General features: G+C 50.8%; 1 long non-coding RNA gene across 1 annotated transcript; it reads left to right on the forward strand.

Annotated features, from left to right (window-relative positions):
- Positions 1-414: 414 nt before the first annotated feature.
- Positions 415-4,089, forward strand: LOC144139501 (uncharacterized). Its single transcript, XR_013316235.1, has 3 exons — positions 415-546; positions 3,362-3,484; positions 3,951-4,089. It is a non-coding gene; the product is annotated as an uncharacterized LOC144139501 (long non-coding RNA).
- Positions 4,090-4,624: the final 535 nt, after the last annotated feature.

Raw genomic sequence — 4,624 nt, forward strand, 5'->3', positions numbered from 1 at the left:
TGGGTTGTAAACGCTTACGTTGCGGAGCAAGAAGTGGCGTTGAAGGTGGACACAGGATCCCAAGCCAGTCTATTGCCGTTATCGGTGTATAAAACGTTCCGCACCAAGCCACCCCTTAAGCCAAGCTGTTCTGTCCTGCGCTCGTACAGCGGGAACGTGATTAAGCAGTGCGGCGTCCCAACACAAGTGGTCAAACTCGGGAGCCGTCGGTGCATCGCACACTTCTTCGTAGTGAAGCGAAGCTAGGCTATACTCGGACTTCAGACAGCTGAGTTGCTAGGACTTGTGTCGCGAACTGTTGACTCCGTGGCGGCAAACGACGCCGCTTATGGTAATTCCGCTACCGTGGTGCAGGAGTTCGCCCTTCTTTTTGAAGGCACCGGCTGCGTGCAGCGAGAGTACCGGATGGTTCTTCGCGACGATTCCGTTCCAGTGGTGCAGCTGGCTCGTCGCGTACCGTTGGCACTACAGGAACCACTGCGGAACGAACTCCAGCGTATGGAAAAGGCAAGCATCATCTGCAAGGTGGATGAGCCCACTGACTGGGTAAGCCCTCTCGTTATCGTCAGGAAAAAAGATGACAGCCTCAGAGTATGCATGGATCCGCGAAATGTAAACGCCTGCTTAAAGCGTGAACATTATCAATGCCGCAACGCGAAGATATTGAGGCAGAGCTTTCCGGTGCGAAGTTTTTTAGCCGTCTGGACGCGAACGCGGGATTTCACCAGATACCACTGGACGAGGCAACATCAAAAATATGTACAGTGGGGGACTTAATTTTGCAGACCACGCGAGCGTGTGGCAAAAGCCACCGATGCGCGCTCTGGAGGCCCAGCGCCTGTTGTCGAGACCGGCGCGGCGTGCATGCGCGTCCTGTTTTACTCGCAGGCACGCCGATTTTCTCGCTTCCTGCAGCGGTGCTGCAATGGTCACTCAAGCACCGCATAGCGACGCCTTTGTAGCATTCCTTTCTTCCCGATGGCACATTCCTAACATGACGATTGCGAGGACTTTGGCGCAAGTGCTCCTCGCGTCCTGATAAACACTTGCGCTTAATGTTTTCTTTGTTTGCTTTGTGCTTTATCGTGTATAGACGATGAGACTAGCGGCTTGCGAACGGCGTCCCCGAATGAAGCGCGTACGAAGCACAGTCTCACGGTACCGCTCTACCGACGACGAAATGCCAGCTGAATGAATAGCAAACCTTTATTCACCTTGTTTATTTGGTAATTTGTCCACTGAACATATATTTCAGCTCGCTCTCCGCCGCCCTTAAAGTAGGCGATTTGCAAGTTTGATAAAAGAAATTATTTCGGTATTTTTGCTGCCTACCTCCTTACTGAAAAATGATAGAAATGCGTACCCATATAAATTGTCTGCTCGCTCTACCCGTCGGCATTATTCAGAACGACACCTCGAGTTCCCATCGAGGAACGCCACAAATGAACGGATGTTCAACCACTGAAAAACAATCAGCTCCTGTTTCGTTGTTGACCTTGTCCTTCCGCTCCGCTGGGCATCTGCAAGGTGGCCCTTTTGTGATGGCGGCAAAAAGCGAAAAGCCTCAGTGTATTCGGGATTTCGGCGCATGTTACACATCCCCAGATAATCAAATTTAATCCGGAGCTTTCAACTACGGTGCGCCTGATCGTCTTTGTAGCATCCGCGCGTTAAAACCTCATAATCAATCAATGCAAGCCGACCTTGAAGAATTGCTCCGGCCTTGGAGCAATTCATTCCCGTAGGCATGAATTCCACGCCTAACAGCACCTCTTGGCCTATTAGTAAGTCGGCAAATGTCCCTTTGAAAAACGGCTTCTCAAAAGTAGCGAATAATTTTACGGCATTCAATGGGAACCCGAGGGCCCATTTTTCTAATGCGACGGGTAGAGCGAACAGACAATTTATATGGGTACGCATTTCTATCATTTTAAGTAAGGAAGTATAGCAGCAAAAACACCGGAATAATTTCTTTTATGAAACTTGCAAATCGCCTACTTTATGGGCAGCGGAGAGCGAACTGAAGTATATGTTCAGTGGACAAATTACAAAATAAACAAGGTGAATAAAGGTTCGCTATTCATACAGCTGGCATTTAGTCGTCCGTAGAGCGGTACCGTGAGACTGTGCTTCATAGGCGCTTCATTCGGGGACGCCGTTCGCAAGCCGCTAGTCTCATCGTCTACACACGATAAGCACAAAACAAAGAAAACATTCAGCGCAAGTGTTTATCAGGACGCGAGGAGCACTTGCGCCAAAGCCCTCGCAATCGTCACGTTAGGCCCCAAATGTGCCATCGGGAAGAAAGGAATGCTACAAAGGCGTCGCTATGCGGTGCTTGAGTGACCATTGCAGCACCGCTGCAGGGAGCTAGAAAATCGGCGTGCCTGCGAGTAAAACAGGACGCGCATGCACGCCGCGCCGGTCTCGACAACAGGCGCTGGGCCTCCAGAGCGCGCATCGGTGGCTTTTGCCACGCGCTCGCGTGGTCTGCAAAATTAAGTCCCCGACTGTACATTCGCAACTCCTTTCGGTCGCTACCGCTTCCTCCGAATTCCATTTGGAATTTCGTCCGCGCCGGAAGTATTCCAAAGAACGCTGAGCGAGATTTTCGACCTCTTGCCAGGAGTACGGGTCTACATAGACGACATTTTGGTGTGGGGCTCATCTAAGCAGGAGCATGACGAGCGCTTGAAGGCCGCTCTTTGCGCAGCACAACGAGCGGGTTTAACTTTCAACACGGAAAAATGCACGTTCGGCGTACAGGAAATTGCTTTCCTGGGAGACTTGATCAGCGAAACTGGAATTCGCCCCTGTCCAGAACTGGTCAGGTTCTTGCAAAAAATTTTGGTGCCGAAGGATAAACTGGCAGTCCAGCGCATGCTCGGTGTCATCAACTATTTTGGCAAATACCTGCCAACACTGGCTGATCGCACAAAGCTCCTTCGCAGACTGATAAGGAAGGACGCAGTGTTCGAATGGACAGAAAACCAGGATCAAGAATGGGCTACGATCTGTGAAGCGCTACGAACGGCCCCGCTGTTAGCGTTTTTTGACCCTACAAAAGAAACAAAAATAGCGTCAGATGCCTCGAAAGACGGCCTGGGAGCTCCTCTACTTCAGCGTCATGATATCGGCTGGCGTCCAATCACGTTAAAGGCGTTACTCGCAAATCGAAAAAGAAGCCATGGGGATTGCATATGGCTGTGAAAAGTTTCATCAGTTTGTGTATGGGCGAATGATTTCCATTCATACAGATCATAAGCCATTGATAGCAATCTCGTCTAAAGACAGTGGTGACATGCCACCAAGGCTGCAACGATTTTTTCTCCGTCTCCTAATTTATGATTACGTGTTGCAGTTTGTTCCAGGCAAAGAATTGGTGCTTGCTGATATGCTATCAAGGGCGGCGCCTGCTGATTCGGAAGACTCGGCTGGGTACAGTGACGTTCAAGTTCACGCTGTCGGCGTCCTGTCATCCCTTGTAAGTGAAGCCACAAAAAAAAACGTTTTGCGGAAGAAATGCATAATGACCCACAACTTCGAGCTGTTGTATATAGCATATCATCAAACAAAAGCGTCGAAGCAGAACTGAAACCTTTCGCTTCCGAACTTTCAGTGGTAGACGGAATTTTGCTCAAAGGACGCAAGGTGGTCGTTCCAAAGAAGCTACCACCAGAAACACTTCGACGCATTCACGAAGGCCACCTCGGCATTAACAAGTGCAAGGCTAGAGCGCGGCGTTTAGTTTTTTGGCCTGGAATGAACTCCGAGATTGAAGATCTCGTACGAAAGTGCTCAGTTTCGCAACTTATGCATACAAGCAGCCGAGCAAGCCTCTCTTACCGCGACCAACCCCTGACAACCCCTGGTACCGAGTAGGCGTGGACCTGTTTCATTACGCGGGTGGCACGTACTTGCTGTATTTGACGCATACTCCAATTTTTTAGAGGTCGAAAAACTTGAAGACTCATCGGCAGCCACGGTCACCGACAAGCTGGGAGCCATTTTCGCGAGATACAGAATCCCTGTCGAAGTATGCACAGATAACGGCCCCCAGTTTTCAAGCCGCCACTTCGCCACCTTCGCCAAACGGTACGATTTCAAACATATAACTTCGAGCCCTGAGTTTCCACGCTCCAATGGGCTGGCGGAAAAAGGTGTGCAAATTACCAGGAGACTCCTAAAAAAGACAAGAAACGCACGTGAAGATTTCTGGCAAGGTTTACTCGCGTATCGCTCTTCCCCCTTAACAGACGGACGTTCGCCAGGGGAACTGCTGCAGGGCCGGCGCCGGCGGGCACGGCTTCCAGACTTCAATCCCCCACCACGTTCACCGGTCAAGAAGCACCGCCAGCGGACGACTGGACGTACACTGCAACCGCTTCAACCAGAACAGCTGGTTCGCATCCGTGGCCAGGTGTGATCTCAAAGGGGCAAGGTATTGGGTGAAGTTGCACCTAGGTCGTACCAAGTTGCAACAGAGAATGGTACAACACTGAGGCGAAACCGCCAACACGTGCGGCCAACACCTGAGTCCTTCTCGAGCACGAGCTACAGCGATGACAGCGATGACAGCGATGCCGAATGCGCCCCATCACACGAACCTGTTCTCGAAACTTCA

This window comes from Haemaphysalis longicornis, unplaced genomic scaffold (assembly GCF_048455015.1).
Source record: "Haemaphysalis longicornis isolate Haplotype H1 unplaced genomic scaffold, Haemaphysalis longicornis Haplotype H1 scaffold_5, whole genome shotgun sequence".
Lineage (NCBI taxonomy): Eukaryota > Metazoa > Arthropoda > Arachnida > Ixodida > Ixodidae > Haemaphysalis > Haemaphysalis longicornis.